Here is a 23,354-nt window from a genome sequence, read left to right on the forward strand (position 1 = left end):
GAGAGGGTTTGAGGATTTCCTGTAGAAAACTATAGCAGCATTCATTCCTGCAGCAGTGTCTGAGAGGTACAAGCACAGGCCTCAGAAATTCTTGGATTTAGAAAAGCAGCACTTTTCTTACCCTTCTTCCCAATCACCTCCTACACCTTGATCTGCTGATCTTTTCCTGGGACCCTGCTGAACAATTGTAAAATGGACTAATTAGAAATGCATTCAATTTCTTAATAGATACTACCTGAGCCATTATCAAGGGTTGACAGGGTTTATTTGACAGCTCTTGTGTGATGTATTCCTGACTTTCACTAAAATCTTATTAACCCAATGAGAGGAAAAGAAGCTTTAGAAGATCATGCCTGAGGACATTTCTTTTAGTGATAAAACAATCAATTCTTAAATTTAAAGATTGCTTTTTTCCTTACATGCATGATAGTTGTTCCCAGATAGCAGCTGTCATTTCAGAAAACTCTGGCAAGCTGGAGGAAAATCATGATTAATTGGAAAACTGGTACTCACAGAAAATGGCTGGCTGCCAATGGGCTGCAAAAGTAAATAGCATCAATTAAGTCAACATAGCTAATTTTCTCCTGAGCTAGTAATTACACTCTGTGCACAATGACCTCTTTATTAAAATAATGGAATATTGTAGAAATATAAGTGAACAACAGTTTGAGTGTTATTTGAGCTATTTCTTCATGGTTTGATAGAATTAAAAAAGATAAGCCCTGACTTTTACCCATTTTGGTCACTTTGGCAAATAACTATTTCTTCTGAAATTCTCTATTTTCACTATTTCTGTTTCATTGATCTTTTCATGAATAAACAAAAAATCAAGCTCTTGGTAGAGCATTTTATAAACATCGATGTGCAAATATTTGGTACAAGTTTGATTCCTCATTTTAGGCTACTTGTTTGTTTCAGTTTTCAAGGTCACAGTGTGTTTCTGAAGTCAGGGGCTGCGTGGTGGTGATCCGACGGTGGTGTGTTGTTGGTTATGCTTCACTGGCAGGACAGCCCTGAGCCTGGCCTAACTCAAGCGTTCTTGTCCCTGTGTTTGGAGGGACAGGACAAAGGGTGTCCAGGACGAACTGTTCCAGGCTTGGAGGACCTGTTGATGCAAGCAGACTGGCAGAAAAGCCTGTACCAACCTTTTCTATTTCAGTAGATATGGCAGGGCTGTGACTCAAAGGTCCCGCACGGCGGATTGTGCTCACTCCCATTTGGCAGAGAATGACAGGGGAGGCGGATTCATGCAGCCATTACTGCTGAGCTGAAATGTGGAGTGCTGCTGGCTGTTCCCTGAGGAATAGGAAATGACCACAATGACACCCACAAGATCTTCTCCAGGTGAGGAGGGAGCAGCCTCTGTGTGCTTAGGTTGTGTCAGATCGTAGCTGTGCACACATGTACATTCCCTGTTTGAACTGTTTCACAGAGAAGGTCAACAAATAATCTGAACCCTGGCCAGACTTCAAAAGTTCAGAGGTTTGGTTCAGAAAGAGCTGCAGTCAATGATTCAAAGTTCATAAAAGCTGTCCAGATTTTCTGAGACTGTAAAACTGGGCTGGAGCAGCATTTTTCCTGTAGCTTTCAGCACTTCTGTTTCCCATCCTAGCTGGACAGTGGAATCGAAAAAACACTTCTTCAGAAATTCCAAGAGCTTAAGAACATTTGGTCCCAGTCTGGTTCTAAAAATGAGTAAGGATCTGGGAAGCTGTCTGGTGGGGTAATATCTAACCTGCCTAGTCAGTCCCATTGTGTCTGCAGCTCCCTTTGGACTGGGCAGTATTTTTGTAGCTGGAGTTTGGTGTGACACTCAGCATGCTCCCTAACAAACTGGCTTGTCATATTTTCCTAGTTGTTTACATGTTCTTATGGATATTAATGCATATTCTGTTTAATCTTTGATAGTTAGCACCGTACTCTAGTGAAGAAAGAGCCCAGTGGTTTCACAGCTGCAATATCGCAATGTCAACAGGGAGTCTTATGTTTCAGAATAGCAGAAAACATGCTCCTAATGCTTTGGGGTTTCAGATACAAAAAGCCTGTTTATAATGTCACATGGCCAAGGCATGGCCTAGTCAAGTCATGGGAAGGAAATCAATTTCAGCTCCTCCTGTTAACTCTTTTACAGCATTACTTTGGGATTATGGTGTAAGGACTAGATATCCATTCTTTTTCCCCTTGCTTGGGGTATTTTACCAGAGTGTATTTACAAAAGTCCTGGACTACTACAACAAGTGGGTCAGAGCCAACAAGTTTTGTGTGTGCCAGCAATGACCACTGTAGGGGCAGCAGCCTAAACCCTATTGGTGCAGCTGGAAGAGAATTTGTCAGGTTTGGACATGTTATTTCCATTTGGCCAGGCTACATAAATGCATTTTAAGCTATTCTTACCCAAATCTATGGCCTTTTAATTTTAATTTTTTTTAATATTCACTGGGAAAATTAGACTGTTCTTGCAGTCCTGGGAAGAAGGGATTAGTTTTAATATACTACTAATTTCTACCATCAGTAAAAGAAAACTAGCTAACATATCCTCCTAAGAAATTTCAGCTATTCAGAGGTAGCAGACTTTTTCATAGACCCCCAACAACACAGATTCAAGTTCTGCCCTTCAGGCTTAAAACCAACTGAATTGCAGGGGTATTTGCAGTATTTGCAAGAGGAGGGAAAGTATTGCTAAACCAGTTACAAAGACAGGAGAAGTTTTAACACTCAGTTTGGGTCTAGGCTCACACATTAAGCCATTCAGAAAATTTGGGATCTGTGACTGTGGTATGAGTTCACTCATGTTACTGTGTACAGTAAGAAACTTCCAGCAACTGTGCTTATAGTTTCAGTGGGGAGCAGACATCATGTGGGGCTCCCTGGATGCTTCTGTGGGAACAGACTGCAGCTGTGTGTAGCCTCTGGCTCCTCCAGGGACACCACATTGTAGGTTCCCTGTGAAGGAGTTCTGAGAGATATTTATTCTCACCAGCACAGAAATCTTCCTGTACTTTCCCAAGGGATTGAGTGCTGCCTAAACATTACAGACATTGCAAAAATCTCTTTGAACCCATCTGCAAATTTAAACCCCTTGGCACCTTTCTTTTCATCCCAGGAAGAATTGTTTTTTTTGGTTTTCTTTGTTGCTTTTGGAGTCCAAGATATTCAGGATTATACCACTGTAATGGTGCCTTTGTAGAGCCTACCTTTCTCCATCCTTAAATAAGTACCATGGTACTTCACAAGAAGGTAAAGCAAATTCATATTTGTGTAGTACTTAGAACTCCTTAAGCTTAAGGGAGTGTGCAAATGCACTCAATGTTAATTTAATTGGGTGCATTGTGTTCTCATTGTGTTAAATAAATATTACATTATAATATTTTGTATTAATAGAGACGGTTTTAAATGATAGCTAGTTAATAAAAATAATGTACAATTTCACAGGATACTTTTAGCAACTAAATGTTATTTAGACTGAAAATAGAAAACGTTGGAATTAGTACTGGGACTTATCATGGCTTTATAGAGATTACTTTAATGCTTGGTGGATATAATTTTGCCCCTCTCACTTTTATTACATTGTACATTTTGCTCCAGTTTTGGGCTTCTCATGCTTAGTTATAAAAGCTTCAGTAGTCAGGCTGCAAGATTCAGCAAGACTTCCAACTAAATGTATTATCCATGTGCACTGCACGTGAAATTCCACATAAAAAGAACATTATTAAGATTTTTGAGGCAAGTAATTATGAAAGTGGAGCCTGAGACTGCATGCACACTTTCAGTTCAGGTCACATATTTGCATTTTGATCAAGTAGTTTGGTTTTTTAAGTCACTAGTCCCTTGCACCTGTCAGCACTCAGGATAGGTCTGTTCTTCAGATGCACCAGAGCTGTGAAATAAGGCAGGTCTAATGCCTTTGGGTGTGGATTCAACATCCATGTCATCACATGCATTAAGTGAGGCAGAGGACTGCTGGAAAAAAAGGATAATCACTGCCCATCTCTTCCAGAATTCCTATGAGGTGGTTCCAAGCAAGGCACTAAAGTCAGTCCTTATCAAAGCTGAGAATGTTTTGTTTCTTATTTCTGATGTTTAGAGGTGCAGTAGAAGGCAGTAGGATGTGTACTGTGAACATGTAGGTACTGTGACAATTTCATTCCTAGGGGTCACAACTAAAACAATAAAATTTCTTCCATTTTTTCAGCTGCTAAATGGAAACTCTATTGTGAAGATAATTAATACATAGGAAAAAACAAAGATACTACTGCATTAAATATGACATGACAAATTGAGGAAATTAATAGAGCTATCCTGAGATTAGCTTTTGAATAAAGGGAAGCACATAAGGGCTGTGATTACACCTTGAAAATAAGTCAAAACAGCCAACTGAGCACTGTATTTTTGTGAGCACTTTTTATTTTAATTCACAAAATGAGACAAAGACCCACTCAAAAAAAAAAAAAAAGAAAAAGCCCCAAACCTGACTGTGTAATCATTTTATTATATATTCACAGGGAGACCAAGGAAAGGTCAGGTATATTGTCAGTTCTGACTTTCTGAGTGTTTGACTTGGCAACTTCAGCTCTTTATGAGTCACATATGTACTGGGAGAAAAGTGCTATAAATTCGTGGTCAGATCTTTTTTTTTATATTATTCTTACTTCTCAATGTCATAAAATAACTAAGTGCAGCTCAGTTTCACCTTCCATTTAAAAGAAATGCAGTGTTTTAGATGTGGTTTTGTACTTAGTGAAGAATGTAAATTTGACATAGAAGAACCTTAGTTCTTTTCAGGAAAAGTTTCCTGCTAGGAGCTTTCAGAAATAACTGGCTTTTCTCATCAGAAGCTGAGTAAAAATGAGATACATTTGTAAATACCACTGACCTGTGAAGATACCATAACTGTTTCTTCACTTTTTAAAACAATATTGGCCAGCCAGTCAGTCATGAATGGGAGCAGAAGAGAACAAGGAAAAAGCTTCCCTTAGTGAGAAGATGGGCAGAAACCAGACCCCCTCTAGGGAAGTGCTGTTTTCCTCATACCACCAATGTTTCTTGCTCTCTGGTAAAAGACAAAGTTTGTTTCCTCATGCTTGACCATTGTCATAGCTTACTGCTAAGGAAGCAAAGAGAAAATAAGGCAAAGGGAAAAAAAAAGAAATCTGTTAAGAGAAAAGTGATAACTTTTAACAATTTTAAAGGTTGAGGTTTAAAAAAGGGAATATTCTTACAGAAGTATTTAGGTTCTTCTCAAAATGCTGACTGTGCAGGGACTCTGCATTTTAATTATCACCTTGCAATTTTTTTTTTTCCTTAGGAAGTGGCTTCCACACAAAAATAAAAAGGCAGGATCAGGCAGCCCTGCAGCCTTTTGCACAGATGTTCATCTTTTTGGTGAGAAGGGGTGGCAGTGAGCAGTTGCCTTGGCACCGTTTTCCCTAACCCAGGGGAGGTGTGGTACAATTTCAGATATGCTGCACACTAGGTGAGCAGTGGGCTTCCAGGTTTCCCAAAGGAAAGCCAAAAGTCCAGAGCAGTCAGCCTTGTTTACTTCAGACAAAAGAACTGGAGATATCATTCTGGGTGAAGAAGAGGATGAGAGAGATTAGAAAGTAATTTGAACATGGACTTTTGATGAACTTTGTTGGTTTTCTGTGACTTCCTCTGTTCCTTTTCCCATTCATATTTTTAACACCCTAGTTTGGGTATGAGAAACAATAGCACCAGGGTGTTTTCCACTGCTTTAATGAAGACAATTACAGGACTGTATCAGAAAGGTGGAGAAAGATGTTTCCCTATCCAGAGGTTTTGTCTCTAACTGAGTATGCTTCTGTGCAAGTGACAAATACTTATTATTATGTTGTATTAGGAGTAGCATTGGTTCATAAACTTTTTTTTTTTTTGCTTTAAAAATATCCAGTCAGACTTTGACTAAATGCTCCTCTGTTGTGATTTTAGAATGGTACAGTTTCTCCTAGGAGATTGGAAGTAAGAAGGAGGAATATTCATTTAGTTCACTCTTCTCTGCATTTGGTAAATAGAAGAAATGAAGTGGCAGAAGTGCAGGGTTGGTGGCCTTGTTGACCTCTGGTGGAGAGAGTTCTGTAGGAGTTGTTTGACTGCTCAAAGTAAGAAAATATCAAAGCTTACTGGTGCCAAATTCTTGTCTACAAGAAAGCTAAATTAGGAAAATAAATGAAACATGCTCATGGTTGGCATAAGCTTGATCCAATAAGAAAATAAGTCTCATAGATAAGGGGTGCCAATTTCTGTATAAAAAGCCAAAATATTGTACAAAACCATTATAGTTGTCAAGAGGCTGATGGCAGTGACAGCAAACAGGTAAATGCTTCAGTCTGTGCTTATTTGCTGTGATTTCATCACCCTGGTAGCACTCAGACCCCGTTTGTGTGCAGCCATTTCTATTACATGCTCCATCCCTTCACCAGCTCTGTTTCCTCCCTCTGACTGCTTGGGGTACCAGGTTTATTTTTGGTGGCTGTTTAAGCTGATGAAGCATATAACCTTGGATCAACATGTTTCAGGTTTCTCACTCAGCATTGCCTGGGTGTTTTTCTTTCCTAGGAAAGCCTGGGGTAAACATTGCACACATTAGTAGTGAGATGCAGTACAGATTGCCTCCTCAACAACTCACCAAACAGCATGTTTTATTATAGAAAAAAGGAAATACATTGGGCAGACAAGAAAATAGCTTGCAGCAATGAGTGGGAGTTTACAAACTAAGGAAAGGGTTTTGATTCCTGTGTCCTCTAGTTGTACTAAATACCAGAAGATAATATCCCAGCATAGCACAAGTGAAAAAAATGAAGGCAACCCATTTGTTTGTTTATTACTGTTTTGTTTGAATTTATGGATTCACATGTTCTGCTCTGGGTGCTTAAAGTTACATAAATGTGGTTTTGCCCAGGTAGGTTGGGGTTTTTTTCTTTTTTTTTGAGCCACAGCATGTTTATCATGCTGATGAAGCAATGGTTGGGGGACAAATATGACATTAAAAATAGACTTGGATTTCCCAATCAACTGAAATGCTGGCTTGCAAACCCATGCAGCAATGCTGATTTGTGGGTAGTTAATTTTTTTGGCCATTGTTTTTCTACTGTGTGATGCCATGAGGTTATTTCTAGGCAAAATGAAATATACAGTTATACATAGTAAGGGAATTGTATAGTAGAAAATGTTCTTGGCATGCACACACTACTCAGAATGAGTACATAACGTGCACTTGAATGGATGAGCTGTTTTTTGTTTGTTTTTCCACTGGCAAACCAAGAAATAAAGCACAATCTATTTTGAACATAACTTTTCCCCTTTTTTTGGTTGGGCTTTTTGCTTGACTTTGGGGTTTTTTGGGGTTTTTTTTTTTAAGATTTTTTTAAGATACAAAATCTTATTTTCCTTTACACCCAGTTCAAAGATTCTGGTGCAAAAACTTATTTAAGTGATATTTCCATCATTTCACTGACCTTACTTATTCACTTTTCAACCCAGGTCAAAAATCTTAAGAGATTCAGATACTTGGGAAAACAAGATCTGTATTTCCTTATTGAGTGTTGAGTTCAGCTTTTGATCCTGATGTAAATATAGAGCTGAAATTCAGCAGGGGACAGAGGCCAGCAGAAACACTATTTTGCAATGTTTGTATGGGGGGATAGCTCAGCCCCATCCTCGTTGCCTCACATGAGCAGTACCTGGAGCTGAGGTACTGTGGTTAGACAGAGCAGAGAGCATAAGCTGGGCTTGGACTTGGGTTGGACTCAAAGCCTTAGGGCTGGTTTCAAGGCTAATAGAAAGAGAAAGCAGACTTTCCTCTTGTTTCATTGGCCTTTGGACCAGCCTGAGATTATCTGGCCCTACCTCATTTACTCCACAGAGACAGAGACTGTGGATGCTGTTCCAATACACAAACTTAAACTTTTGAATCAAAAGAGCTATAACTTAACTCCCAGGTAGTTTTTCCTCAAGCAATCAGATTATTTGTTCTTTTAGAGGGTGATAACAATTTCATTCACAGCGAGTAGAAGAAAATTGAAGCATTCCTGGTACAACAAAACCTAATTTGCAGGGATTGATAAACATTATTGAGGCTAAAAAGAAGTTGTATCTTCTACTGTGAGATCATTTCCCATTTTTCTAGGAACATATTCTCCTATTATTACGCTTTGAAATGGAAATGCTAGGAAATGGATACAAGCAGGAAATGATCTAGGATTTCTAGATAAAAAAATCTCACTTCTTGGAAGAGCAGAATAATTTTCTTTAAAAAAAACTAGTACAGTTAAAAAATTGAAGTGACAAGCAATTTGCATATTTAATGCCATGTATTTTCTTTATGTTTTATCCTCACTTACATTCATAACAAAATGGAAAGCCTCTTTTTCCTTCCATCTAGATAATATTTTTCAAAATTCAAATTGCATCACTGCCTTCCCAAAGGCACTCAGTGTCTTTGGTGCATATGGGGATGGAGTCAGGCTAGGGTCAGAGTGCTATTTTTTAAATTCATGCCCTACACTGGAAAAAAATGGTTAATGACTTGCAGAAAACAGATTGGTTTCACTCTTTTGACATAACAGAGGTGTCTGTCTGTCTGTGTTGCTCAGGCTGTCAAATGCTCCTAGAAAAAGCAGTTAGACAAACTGGTAAAGAAGGGGATTCAAAGAAAAGGAGCAGCAAGTTGAACAAGCTCAGCAATCCTGAGTGGATGCCTAAAGAAGAAAAGTCCTTGCATTCACATGTATTCTTGCTACAAGCAAGATGTCAAAAATCATCAGTTTTTCTAACCAGACTGTGCTAGTAATTTTGTAATTCTAGGGTTCTTTTCCTCCTCTTTCCCATCCATCCCCAGCAGTGCTTCAAAATTAGCTGTAATTTTCATGGTTCAGTTATCAGGGTATGAAATGCATAAGGTTTGGCGGGTAGCAACACTGAACCCTAAAATTAAGCATTTAGTACTGAAATGTCTATATTACCCTGGATAAATATGCCTGTATTTGTGTTGGATGGGTTCAAGAGCTAAAGAGGTTGGGAAAATTTGAAATCAACTAAAACTAACTAAGTGAGGGGAATGGAAAGCAATTATTTGCCTCAAGTGGTGGCTGGGGAGTGGGGAGGGCAATAAACCAAGCAAGACACTTGAGAGAGACAGTGATATAGATGTGGAGTACAGAGTTAATGTGGGAGGGTTAGGAGACAGAACTGCTTATTTGCTTTCTCTTTATATTCTCTGTTTCTTACCTTTCTTCTGTGTTCATATTTTCTTGACATACTTGACTTTTCCTTTTTTTCACTCTCTACCCCTTTTCCTTTTTTCCTCCTTTTTACCCTTTTTATCTTTCCTCACCAATCACACTTGACCCACTCTAAGCATTCTGTTTCTGTACATCTTGGACAGCCATTAGACCCGAAAAAAACCCAGACATTGCTCTTTACATTACAGCAGAGGACGTTGACTTGTGCTGAAGGCCACAGCTGTTCAAAGAAGAACTTGTTTTAAATTTAAGGTGTGCACTTAGGTCTCACACAGAGCCCTACATATTTACTGGCAGACAAGAAAGTAAATAAGAGGTTTGTAAGTGTAGGTGGAATAGTGAGTGCCTACATGCATGCCTCCAGCAGTCCTCATTCTGGAACCACCATTGTGCTGAGCACTGGGCTGGTGGTTTTGTCTGTGTTATTGTGGGATTCTGATGAAGAACAGTTGTATGAGATAATGTCATATGCAAGATATGCAGTCATTTATAATTCTTTTTGCCACAAACATTGTTTCCTAGACTTTTTCTATTTTAAGCTTGCACTTTCCTTAGTGAGAAATTCAGCTTCCCTTCAATGTGATATTCCTGCTTGAAAGGAACTTCCCTTCACCCACACTTTGTTCTTCACCTGGTATCACTTTATTTCTTTCTTTCATCTTCTTTAGGGGCTAACCTGAAATAGAAAGAACTCCTGCTCTGTACTGCTCTTGCTATTTTCCTTCCCATACTCATTACATCTGATCTCACTGTATTTTTTCTTCTGGCTATGGAGTTTTGTTCTACTCTGGTGAATTAAATTTACTCTTATTTTCCCATATGTGCAGCATCACCAGCTGATAGAATGTATTTGTGCTGTTTCTTTTGAGGGTGTACTTCATTTTCCACAATACAAGGCAGGGCTCTGTTGCCTTCCCTTCTACACATGCAAAAAGGCTGAATCCTGCTGAAGAAATAAAATTTGGTTGCACAGAGACTGCAAAAGAAAAATTTCCATATACTATTAGAAATGACCCCCCAAAGCTGGTGGGAATTGTGGAGTTGTACTAGAAATGTTAAAATGAGCATCTTAGGAGAGTAAATGGGTAAGTCTGGTTGCAGAGATACCAGACTCAGTAGGCAGCTGGAGAAGGGTGACGAAAATGACAGCTGGATTAGCAGGTCATCGGGATCCTATCACACATGTGCAGCTTTTCAAGTCACCCAAAGTGGGAAACAAAGTAGAGTGAGTAAATCCTGCTGACTCACAGAGGTGGAATGGGATGGAGGCATTAATCACTGTCATCCCCTGAATCACACAAGGAGGCACATCTAAAAGCAGCACCAGGCTGCCAGCTGAGGAAGCAGAGGAGACATGAGGACATGACAGGTCCTCTGTGTGTCACTGCAGAGAAACCAGGACAGGAGACCAGGATATGAACACCTGGATGGATTCATGTATGCTGGGCAGACCACTCATGTGCAGCAAGCTTGGCATTCCTGAGTGGGGGTGGGAGTATGAGTGTGTCTGAAATTTGGTTTAAAATTACCTTCTGCTACAAGTCTTTCATTGCTTGCTCTATTGCTGCTGCAGCAGCTCAGGCTTATTTCCTGCAAGTGGGGCAACTGCTGCCTTAGGGATGGCCGGGAGTTGAGCTTCCACTGGGACAGAGGAAAAAGGAGGACAAGAGTGGTAGTCCTCTAGTAGGCATGTAAGGCAGAGACACAAGTGTGTCTCCACATCAAAAACATGGGGGCTGAAATAATATTTGTTGAACCACCAGCTTCACCTTTTATAAAGAAACTGCAGCCTAGACCTAAGCCAAGACATCCAAGACTCTGCTGTTACCCACCCTGTGCTTTCCTGCCCCTGGAAGTAGAAAAATGCTCTCTCGATGAATAGTACAAGCTCCATCTAGGGCATGCTGCCACACTTTTACAATTTTATGGATAAAGCAGAAAGGAGAGACTACTATTCTGCATAAAGGGTGAAGCATGCTTCAGCACACTGACAGATGTGTCTGATGCAGGAACACAGAGTACTTGGCACAAAATTGGAAATGCATGAAAACCATTGACAGTTGCATTCCCCATTCTCATTTGAGATATTATCCATATAATCTCCTCCTCCTAAGTGTCAGATTTCAGTGATTAGCCTTGTTTTCTAGCTAGACAAAACATTTGATGTCTACATGATTCAGAAGCAGATTGCTTCTAACATAATAACATGCTCCTAAAAAGAGATGGTGAGCTGCATAGCCTGGTTTTCAGATTCTTGACACCAAGGGATCAAGGTTGCTTCTTTCCTACAGGATTTAAAGGTGAAGATAGATTAGACCTGTTCTTCCAAAAGTGTCAGCATAATGAGCAAGGAACCCTTAATAAGACCACAGTGTCTAATAGCTCATAAAAACCAGCGAGCTGCTCAATTTCAAGTCAAGGATATAGAGAATTGTTTGTGTTCTGCTCTGAAACCCCAGACTGGAGCCCCCTTTGAGGCTCTGACATGGGAAGATAGACAATTTAGCTGGAGCTGCAGTTCTGGAGTGGAATATTAATTTAGCTGTAGGTGGTTTGTAGGAATGCTTGTATTTTATATCCAAGACCACTGCAATACTAAGTTGCAATTTTTTTTTCTTGAGGAGCATGTGTCATTGGCATTTCACAAATCTGTAAACTTACACTAAATGGGTCTTTTACAAAATGCCTGTTAAAAATTAACTTGCTTTTATGGCACCTTTAGAGGTTAGTTAAAATCCCATTTAGAGACATTAGAGTGGGACAAAAATGTCATGACATGTCCAAGGTCACTTAATTGTTGAAACAGAATAGCAAGTCACAACTGGGGAATGGGATGGTCTGGTTGTCTTCTGTATTCATCTCAGGCTCCCTTCCCTGCCACTGTCCCATAGCAATTGGGGGTTCCAATCTGCAAACACTTTTACCTAATTAGCAGCCTCTCAGTCAATGGCCTCATTCAGCTGTCTCAATTAACACTGGCTTTTACCAGGTCCCCTTCCCATTTGGATTCAATAGAATATTTATGTAAGAGTAATGGGGGACTAGAAGGACTGAGCAGGGTTGATGTGCCTTTGTAATGGAATATTTTTAAGCATTTTCTTCTCAGACAGGTCTTCTCTTTCTTTTCTTTAAGTTGGTAGTCTCAGTTAATAATTCTGCTTCATTTAAAGTTGTGCCAAATCAGTGCTGTTTTATAGGGTGTTTGCTTTGTAAATGGAGAGCTGGTAAATCAGTGTGCTAATTTCTGTTGTCACCCCAGTGTTTAATTTTGTTTTTGTCAGATGATTATCTGTTATGTACACAACACTGTAGTTTCATACTTGCCATTTGACTCTCTCAGTTACAAGACCCTTGTTGCACTCCTGTCTCAAGGCTTCTTCTACAGACCTCTGACTGCAGCAAGCTTACAATTGTTGCTTTAGAAACCTAAAAGATATGAAATTGCAAAAGGGGGGAAAATTTTGAATATAACTCTGCATTAAGTATGGTTACTGAGTCATTGTTTCGGTTTTATGCAGTACATATTTCTGGCTAGTGTAAAATGCACTAAGAACCAAATTTTAAAACCATCTGCACCTCCTGTTTCTAAGACATTATTTATGTTTTTGGCTTTGTACCCTGAGCTAAATACAGAATGTGTAAAGACTGTTAATTAACCCTTTGAGACATGAGTTTCCCATCCATGTGTGCCACAGGAATATGTTTTTAATTAGGTAGTAAAACTCCCAGGATTTATACTCGTTCAAAATTTGCTCTATTATGAAACTAAAGGGAGTACATGTAAAATGAATTAAGAAGGGGAAAAAAAAATCAGCTCTGTGTTTAAGTAAAGCTAGATTTGTCTCACATTCCCACCAAAGACAGGAAATACATATTTCCATTAATCCAAGATATTTTAATGGATATGATCAAGGTTAGATATGATTTTTCTCACCTGAAGAGGAAATCTGTTAGTATTTATTTTGTCTTTTCTCTAACATTATTTTATAGGATCTGTTCATGCCTTGGGTATTTCCCAGTATGCCAAGTCCTCTCCCATTTTGGTGGAGGTGGTAGTCAATTAAAGGAGGAGTTCTGCATAAAGTTGAGCCCAGCTCAAGCCCAGAAAAATATTTGAGCACGTAGCTAACATAAAGTACATGAAATCAAGTTCACTAGTTGCATAACTGAAGTTATATACATCAGTGACTTGTAGCCCAAAGAAACACTCTGGCTATTTAATAATAAAATCAGGCAGTGCTCTTGTGATGTGCCATTGCTTGCCATAATCTAAAATCAACTGAACTCTTTGTGGGGAGATAATCTTACCTGTAGTGTTTTTTCAATCCTAAATTAAATTTTATAGAGAGATTGTAGTATTGATACGTGTAATAAAACATGCTATAAATAAAAGGCACAGTGCTTGTGTTCTTATACTTCTGTTTGCTACTCAGTCATTTCAATTTTAAATCAGAAATTCCAGAAATGCCTAATTCAAGCAAAAGTCTTAAGGGTCTGAACAATATGTTTTAAATAAAATCTTGTTTAAGTTACACAAGCACGAGAGAGGGAAAGCAGTTCAAACTGGGAAGCCTGTTTGTTTTTCTTTGTACATGTGTTAAAATTAAATGCAATATGTTTATCTTTTTTTTTCCTTTCTTTTTATTTTGAAGGATTTTAACAAAGCTCTTCACACTCATATCTAGTGTCTTAGAGTGCCAGGTTTCAAGCTAAATGCCTTTTTTTACACCAGTGGTAAAACAACAGAAATAATAGTTCAAGGTAAATGTCTCCAGACAAAAGAGGTTCAGCTGTGTAACTGTTGGTCGAGAAGCTCCATGGGCTTTCAGTTTGGTAGAGTGCCTTGGAGGATTTTTACAGCTCCCTGCAGAAAACCTCCTCCCCCCTTACCACATCCTCTGTAATGATCCTGAACAGAAGCAGTGCCTGATCCTGCTCTCTTCATAGGAAAACAGAGACATTGCTTAAAAAAGGTTTGCAGGCCATAGCATGCAAAAATTGAAAGAAAAATACACTGAATTCAGTGAATTGGCTTGACCATTTTGTTGTTTCTAGTGCTGGTATTTGCACCTATGCTGGCTGAGTATAAACTGGTGACATCCATGTACCTGTTTAACCTCGTATTTCACCCAAGAGCCTCCAGGTTCAATAGAAGTGGCTAAACAAGGCAAGGCCAGGAATATCTCTGGAGGGTTACTACTCCCTGAGATTTAAGGTAAAGTTTCAGATACACTTATTTAAGTGGGGATGAGGTAGCATGGCTTTCAAATGGCACCTCATCTCCTGCCACAAAGTTTGCAGCAAAGCCACACAAACAGCTGCTCTGACAGCAAAGTGGTGGGGCTGAGGACCCAGGGACAGGGACAGGGCACACCGTGGTCCCCTCTCAGCTGAGGAGCTGCTGTAAACTAACTGTAGGTGAAACACCAGCTTTAGAGGGTAAAATTGCTATACCACTGCTTGAACACAGAAGAGCAACTGGGTGAAATTAAAATCTTAAATCACAATTTAGACTATGTGCAGTAAGCACATTTTTTTATGGTTTTGTATTTAAAATCTCCTATTGTTTCTGTTTTATATTAAATCAGATCCCCATATGTTAGATAGCAAAAGTGTGTATAGTTCAATTCATGCCCACTTGAGACCTTCAGATCCCCCAGTCTGTTGTTTTTCTGTGCATGGTCTGAGATATTTAAATGCACAGAAATGGCAATGCACTCTAACACTGTGCCTTTGCACTGGGATTATGAATAAATAAGTGAGGAGGAAAACAGGTTGGAAACAGCAAAAATGCCTGCCTTATAACAAGATAATTGCCTGTTTTGATAGCTCAGTCAACCTTCTACTGTACTTCAGGGTGCTCTGGTGGGAGAGTAGATCTGGTGACTCCCTGTTGTTGTTTACCCTTTTGGTCACTCTTTGGCCTGATAGTCAGTCTTTGGTCCCATTAGCTGCATCTGATTTTCTCTGATCTGTGGATGAACTGATTCAGTTTGCTAACACAGAAGAGTAGGATTTGGTGGGAGTGGGTATTTTATTTTTTTTTTAGTGGTGGTTTTTAATTTAGGTTTGTTTGGGTTCGTTTGGTTGGGTTTTTTCTTGGTTTGTGTTCTGCTAATTTAATGTTTTATGTCCTTTCTCAGAGGACTGGGTGAATATAGAGTCCTTAGGGTTCCTAAGTAACATGTTAACAGAGGTAAAAATTTTATAGGTCTTAATGCACTTTTAAATCAGTATTTCTCTGATGTTTTGTACTTCCAACAACTTCTGTGTGGCAGATACTTTAATTCTGCATTTAAATATCAAAACTTTCAGCTAATGTGATCCTTTAGGAGCAACATGACTTTTAGTTGTGTAGTAATTAAGGTTTTGAAGCACCTGAGTTTCCTCCTCCTCTTCCAATGTCCTACCTCATCAACTGGTAATAGTTTATAAATATGTAAATGACCATTCAGTCTGCAAAGCTGGATGAAGATCAGGCTCCTTGTCATGGTTGACTGGGGAGAAGTCATTACAATTTTTAAAAGATGTCCTGCAGGCTGTTGTTCCTTCAAGGGGTTCTTCTCTTCCTCGTGTTTCTACCAAGGCAGCAGTGATGCTGGAGTTGATGGGGAAAATGATGAGAAGGCAGGATGTATACCCTATGGACTTGCATGATGGTTTATGTATTGTCAAAATAGCCAGGAATTGCTTTAAAGTCTACAGACAGGCATTATAAGTCAGGATCCTTCACATGGTAGCTACGTGTTACACTTTTTTATTAACTAAAAGTCCAAAGTGGTATAATGGGAAAAGGAGCACAGCACAACAAGATGCTAAACATTGATTGTTCTCCCATCCCTTTGCTGTCTCTGGCATTGGACAATTCAAGGTGGCTGCACAACTCATATCTCACTGTTTGTGACTTTCAGATCCTGGCAGTGAATAAGTGTGTTTTTTTTCCTTTTCCTATTTTTTTGCTCTTTGCTGAGAAAAGAGGTATCAACATATTTGATGCATGATTTGATTCTTTACTGTGTCTTTTTGGGGCACAACTGGGTCACAATATTTTGGTTCATTTTAGAGCATAAGTGGAATACAGTGATATAATGCTCTGGTTAGTTTGTGGAAAATATAGTGTCCTGACCTAACCAGCTGCTTCTTCTGGTTAACTAAATTACCTCTCTTGTACATTTCATGTGTATCATCTTCAGAGACCTTTACTGCTAATGTAAACTGTTTCCTGGTATCAGTTACTTTATTCTTCCAATTTGATAGGATAAAAAAGTATTCTATTATAATCCAAATGTTATTTGTGAAATTACAAAGATAAACTAATCCTATATTTTTTGACAGTAAAAAGAATCCACGGAAGCTAGGTAGAAAAATCTTGTGTGTAAATGTTGTCTTTGGAAGTTGTTGATTAATCAGAAGTTATAAGCTCAGCATAGAATAGCCATCTTGGACAACTGGGACTTGAGAGGCTGGTTAAATTTCTCAGAAATTCAGTGGAATCCCTGTCCTTGGAAGCCAGGTTATTAAAACCTTGCAGGTGCTTACTGACCTGATGTAACTCTTTAGCTGGCTCTGCTTTGACTGAGGGCTTGAAGCAGTTGAGCAGAAATCTGTCCCAGTCTCAGTTTTGCATTTCTGTGTTTTCTGAGAAGTGCTCTACATCTGCAGCCTGTGCATTTAAGTCACAGGCTAATCTTTTTGGCTCAGAGGAGTACCGTTTATCAGCTTTGATAGCCAGGCAGTGATGATTTTTCAATGACAGGTTAAATGACCTGAACAGGTGACAGCATACTGACATTGCTGTGCTAAAGTATGGAGCTGGTACATTTTGGAGGCCAAGAATTGAATGCCATGAGCATGGAGTGCTGTGTGTAAGTCTGAAGTCAGACTCTTTCATTCATGTGCGTGGTCACTTCCCCAGCCCACTGAAATCTGTGAAAATCATCACTCCACATGTTGCTCTCACTGCTTGCTAGAACTGTGTCCATCTAGGAGAGATCTTCTAGCTCTGAAAATTCTTTATCCCAAAACATTTTGTGAAAGGTATATGATTATATAAGTTTCATGGAGTTTCAGTAACTCCATGAAACTTGCAGCAGATATGCTTGCAAAACACTTCTTGTGGAGAAAGAGCAGATGATTATGTTGCATTTCTCATAGCATCTGAATTAGTGGAGTGTTGGAAATATTATTTGCAGAGTAAATGAATTATTATAAAGACAATGTAAATCACTACAGTTTTCATGTGCTTTATCTGTGTCTGTAAAGCAACAGAAAGATAACTCCAAAATAATTTGCTCATCATGTGAAACTAGAATGCAGGTGCAGGGCTCACAGGCTTTTGAGCTGTTTGATGTACAGAGGTGTCTTAAGAACCAAGTGTGGGCTACATTTCCTACAGATCTCCAAGATAAACTGTGTGCTGTGTAGTGTTCAGCTATTACAGTAGTGCATGGAAAGTCTGTAGCAGGAGACTCAGCAGGTCCTGCTCGTAGCCTCGAGCACTCTTTTGCAGCTGCCCTATGCTGTTTTAATTGTTAGCATGTTTCTTGGTGTGACTGTGATCTCTGCCAACTGGCAGCCTCCTAGGAAGTCCTTGGGCAATCTCCAAGGAGCAGCAAAGGTTGGGGTAAAAGCCCCCAGACAGTGAGGCACAGAACACATTTAGAATAGGGAAAGTTTAGCTGTATGGAAGGGGAACTGTGTCCTGTCACTTGCTCCTTCTGCCTTGAGGCTCCTTGAGACAAAACACTTCAGATTTTGCACTGTGCTTTATGCAGTTTTGAAGCCTAAACTTGCCTCTCAGTTTTCCTCATGTCCTTTGAGGCAAGCTCTGCAGCAGGGATATCTGCCAGCACAGCTCTGTCAGTCTGCATACAAACAGGCAGGATCCTGGTCAGCACAGCAGTCCCAGCTGAACTGTCCCATGGAGACACAGGAGCCCTCTCCAACTGTTCTTTAATGCTACAGCTGGTTTAGTTTTATCAAACTCTTCAACACCTTTATGAGCTGTGCCCCTCTGGCACTCTCAGAGCTCTACAGCTCAGGATGTGGCCTTAGACAGTCCGTGAGCCAAAGATTAGAGTGATACAACCAGCCTACAAGGAAATTTGCAGGTGAGCTCTGTTACCTCCATCTGCCCCTGGCAGATCCTACAAGCAAGCATTCATTACCCCTGCAAGCTCTCATGTAGGTTTTTTGCATGCTTCTTTCTTCCATGCAAGCAAGAGCATGTTGTATATTGACTCAGTTGCTGGAGTGGAACTCTGTTTCAACTTTTTTCCAATCCAAATGTGTAGACATTACTAACTGAAAATATAGTTTTCAGTCTAAAGGAAAAGCAGCTGTAGTTACACAATTTTTTTTTTTTTTTAATTTCTTCAATGTCATGCCAAAAAGATCTACAAAGATGTTTGAGGGAGAGGAGCTGTAAAGTTTCCCATTTAATCATTAATAGGAACCATTTTTTTGGTGGCTGGTATGCTGCTGAAAACTGGCAGAGCAAATTTATTTTTGCACTCTCTTGAACTAAACTCATCTCTGGATTAAGGAGACTGAAATTCCACTGACTATTAATGGACTGTAGCCCATGTGTAGAAGTCATTTTTTCTAATCACAGGAGAAATGTCCAAACCTGAGCATGAAGGCAAGGATATCTTATTCAGACTGAAAGTCAGTGTCTCCTCTGTTGAAGTGGATTCATCAAAGCACACTTCTTTGCCAGAGGCTGTAACAAATCTTCCTCATTACCTATGACATAAAGGATTTAGTAGGGTGGTTAGTGCTGATCAGATTATTGAACCATCATCTGTGCACCTACTCCATGGAGCCAGACAGTAGCCTGTGGATTTTTGCTCATAAAAGTGGGTGCTCAGACTGGGATCTAAAGCTGAAAAATTAGTGCCCCTGCTGCACCAATACCCAGGGGATAGAAAGTGTGGAAATATGTCTGTGATTTGATGACAAAGGATGTCAAGAATGTATGGTTTCTATAGGTCTGTGGGTATGGAAGAAGGTGCTAGATATGATTCATCTTTTTTTTATCCTTTTCTACTCCTGAAGTCTCATAATTACTAACTGTTAATTATTATATTCTCATAGGTGACTTTTATTCCTGACTCAACCTTCAGACCAGACAGGTGTCTGAAATGAAGGAATTTCTGCATCCTCACATGAACTGCTTAAGTGCATCATACCTCACAGTAGAAGTATTGCATTTGAAGTTCATCAGCATTCCACGGGGTTAGGGGAGAAACTGGGTCTCAGGGAAGAGCAGCTTCTATCATTCAGTCTTCAGCTGGCAGCAGAAATAAAAATGCTTCCCTGTGAGTTAGTGCATGTTCTGTTACCAACAGCAACCTTGCAGTGAAAGAAAATATCTTTTAGCTGCCATGCTATCCTACCCTCAAGTCTGTGTTCTCTTGTCCCTAAAGAGAGAGAGATCAAATAGAGCAAACTAGACTAACCTTCATAACTGGAAGGTTTTCCTGCCTTAGGAAAATATTCTGCTTCCCCTCTGGACAGTTTTTACACACCATAATGCATTTAAAGCATGTTCTCTTGAAAATGCAAGACAGTTCCTATTGCAATAAGGGTAACAGGCTTTGCCTTCCCCATGGGGGACTCTCCTCAGATGTAGGTGCCCTGCTTCCCCGCCTGAGACTGCGTCTAAAAAGGCTCAGAAACCTCCTGAGAAACATCAGGAAGGGATTCACCTAGTCTGAATCTGCATTGTCACCTCTCCTAGGTGCTCACAGGATGGCTGGATCCATTGTAAACATTACTAGCCTTTTTTTGGAAGGAAGGGAGTGAGGGAAATAATATGACATGGGGTGGGATGGAATATATCTAGTTTGGATGTCTGGGGCTGGGTCAGGTGAGACCTAAGCCAGACATTTCACTGCTAGCATGTAGTAATGAAAAAACAAAAAAAGATGGTTGCAAGTGCTTGTCTTAGGATTTTTTTTTTTTTTTTGTCAGGAAGAGGAGGAAGGACATTTATAAAAGCAAAGTATTCTGAGACAAACAAAGAGACTCTGCTAGCCCATGTCATGACCTACACATCTCATAGTTTTATTTACCCAGATTTTAGAGTATTTGGAACTTAGTTTTTCTCTCTTGCTAAGCTTTTGTCTTTAGTGTCTTGAATTTGTGACATGATGGCAGAGAGAGCTAGCTCTGAATGTGCAGTCTGGCTAGGCTGCTGTAATTCAGTAACAAAAAGATTGTACTAGAGTTTCTTGTGAGTTTGTTTCAGAAGAAGTATCAACATGGACGAAGATCCTGTGGGTGAGTTTCCCATTTGTTAAGGCTGCTTGCCCTTTACATGTCTTTTTTTTCCCCTGGATAGCAGCACTGTTGCAATATCTTTGGGAGTGTGGGTGATGGGATAGATTGGAAAACTCTTTCTGTTAACTGTTGGAATTCATTCTTACAACAGCAAAGTGAAAAGCTTGGGGTAATTTTACTCTTAGGATGAAGTTCCCTCCTTTGAGTATGGATGAAGAATGGCACAAAACCAAAGTAAATATTAAGTTTCTGCATTTGTAGTCTGATAAATGAATATTTATACAGGCCATGGAATCAAATGGTAGATCATTACACTTGCTGGATGTGTATAAAATATATAAGCTGCATACACGTAAATGGGTTATTTACACCTGCAGTGTGATAAAACAAAATAAATGTAAATATGAAGCATGCTTCTTGAAATTATGTAAGCAAACAGAAGCTAGAGAGACCTCAAAAGATGCATGCAGATGAACTTGGACCTTACTGTATCTACTCTTTTATCACACCGCTTTTCTTTGACCTAAGCCAAAAAAATAATATAACATTTTCCATGAGGCTGAAAGCAGAAATTTTTGCTGGAGTTATGATTCATTCATAACCATAGCTAGATGGCAGGAAGGGCTGTCTGAGTGCCACATGTTGAGCTGGTTTTCCACACTCACACTCCTGTGTTCATGCATTCCCCACACAAAGGTGCACTTGTAGGTGCATGAGGAGAATGCTTCCCCATGCACCTGTAACAACTGCTGCAATACTTGCTTTGGCAGTGGACAGAGACAGGGCAGTGCAGTGATATTCTAGGCCTGCTTTTATTCTAAGTTTCTGGTTATTAAAGCAAATCTAGTAGAACTTATCTACAATAAATAACACAATTATTTGGATCAGGAGGAACCAATAGGTTCCTTTTACTTCATTTTCAGTTAGTGACCCTAACAGGACCCCCCACTCCTGAGATCCTAAGGGACAAGTGCTCTGCAGGATTACTGCTAACAGTAGAACTTGTATGGAGCCAGCAAACACAAAGGTTATAAGGCTGGTGTAAGTCAGAAAAAATTATGTAAAGTGCCATTGTTGTTTCACAGACCAAGATCTGCACTCTGCACAGACTGCTAGAAGTGACCACAGGAAGAAGATGCAGCTTGGCTTAGAAGAGCAGACAATATGCACAGACTTATTTTTAAACCAGTGAAGTTATTTAAGAATTTTATTTATAGGTGAAAACTCATTTCATTTAGTCATGTGCAAAATTGTTGAGATGTGTGAGGCTTGAGAGAAGGGAAACCAAACTAGAAGACTGAAGACTGCTGACTAGGAGTTCCTTTCTGTGCTCACTAGAGTCACTCGCTCTTCACAGCTGGCCTGCATTTCCCACACACCTTGCCCATAAGATCTCCATTGTCAGCTAGTTATGGTTCAGCTGAAGGGGAGACCCTGGAGGTCACTGGAGGTGAACTCTAGTATGGAACCAGCCCATGGAGGCAACAGAAAGAGACATTCAATCTATACCTTTCCAGTAATCATTACAGCATCTCAGTTATGGGCAAATTACTGCTGAACTGACCCCAAATAAATTGTTGCTTCTCTACAGCCGAAATATCTTCACTTGGAGTCACCTAAAACTGCATGTGTTGTTAAAATCTTCTATGTGGATAGTAAATATATAATATTTCCTGTGAGTAACAGAGTTTAATTGGAAAACTGCTTCTCTCTAAATACTGTTACTTCCCACCTATTCTACCTAATTCTTCCTGCATGGCACATTTCAAATTGCTGAATATTATTTTAACTAATAAAAAAGCTGCATAAAAATTCAAAGAAAACACCTATAGAGGTTAAAGAGATTTTTTTTTTTCTTTTGGTTAGCCATACTGTTCTAACCTATTCTGTGTTTTCACTGCTTTTCCTCCCACAGAGTATCAGCTGTTTGCTTGGGTGTAGTTTTAACATGATAGAAATACTAATAAAGGCACAAATTCTAATATGTTTGCTTACAAGGATTATTTTTTCTCCAGATATCTGTGCTGTGTAGGCTTGTAGGCCAAGCTATGTACCATTTGTATACAATATTGAGCACTTGTTAAGAGAAATACTTGAAAATATAGTGAGGTTCCTTATGCAATTACCATCTACAAAGAGAGGAAAAAATAACAATTTTAGCTATTCCTTCTGCTTTATTCTTTTTTTTTTCTTTATTCTTTCTAGTAACTGAAATATTATTGCAAATCCAGCATGAGTTTCCTTGTTTTCATCCTTAAAGTGTGAGGTTCCTTGATTCAATGCAAGCTTTTTTATTTTTTTTTAATGGCCCAATTTGATCAAGCCTTTTGTTTCTCTATTTTTAGGCAGCTTACAAAATTAGGGATTTCTTGCCATTTTAATATTTATTTTTTATAAGATCACGTCTGGCTTCAAATCTCTTCTTTAACAAAGTTCAATTGTTATGGTTTGGCAAAGCTCCAGCAGGTCTGTTTGGACAAAAAATAGTCAGTTTTTTTAATTAGGAAGCAAGCTGAAGTAGGATGAGTATTAATAAGTTTGTGTGCTAAAATAAAGCTATCATTGGTCTGTGTCTGGATAGGACTCTTCTGGGCATATAAGCTCTCTGGCCAGCTTTTGGTGGCTCACAAATTTGGACCATCCCAGGCTGACAGAGTTAGATTCCAGGTTCCTACTTCCCAGGATAATGCTCCCACCACTGAGCTCTTGCATTGAACCTGGCTTGTGGTACCAAATGTCACTAACAAGGCTAACCTCTGCTTGAGTCTTTGAAAGACAAGGCAAAGACTTTAGTGAAGGGACATCCCAGGCTGC

At 39.4% G+C, this 23,354-nt stretch overlaps 1 long non-coding RNA gene across 1 annotated transcript in view; it reads left to right on the plus strand.

The window, feature by feature from the left end:
* The first annotated feature begins 1,165 nt into the window (after positions 1 to 1,165).
* The window catches only part of LOC115484930 (uncharacterized), a 90,518-nt gene continuing 68,329 nt past the window's right edge, over positions 1,166 to 23,354 (plus strand). Inside the window, exon 1 of the long non-coding RNA XR_003945650.2 lies at positions 1,166 to 1,344. This is a non-coding gene — a long non-coding RNA (uncharacterized LOC115484930). The remainder of the gene's footprint in view (positions 1,345 to 23,354) is intronic.

This window comes from Serinus canaria, chromosome 3, assembly GCF_022539315.1.
Source record: "Serinus canaria isolate serCan28SL12 chromosome 3, serCan2020, whole genome shotgun sequence".
NCBI classification, from domain to species: Eukaryota; Metazoa; Chordata; class Aves; order Passeriformes; family Fringillidae; genus Serinus; species Serinus canaria.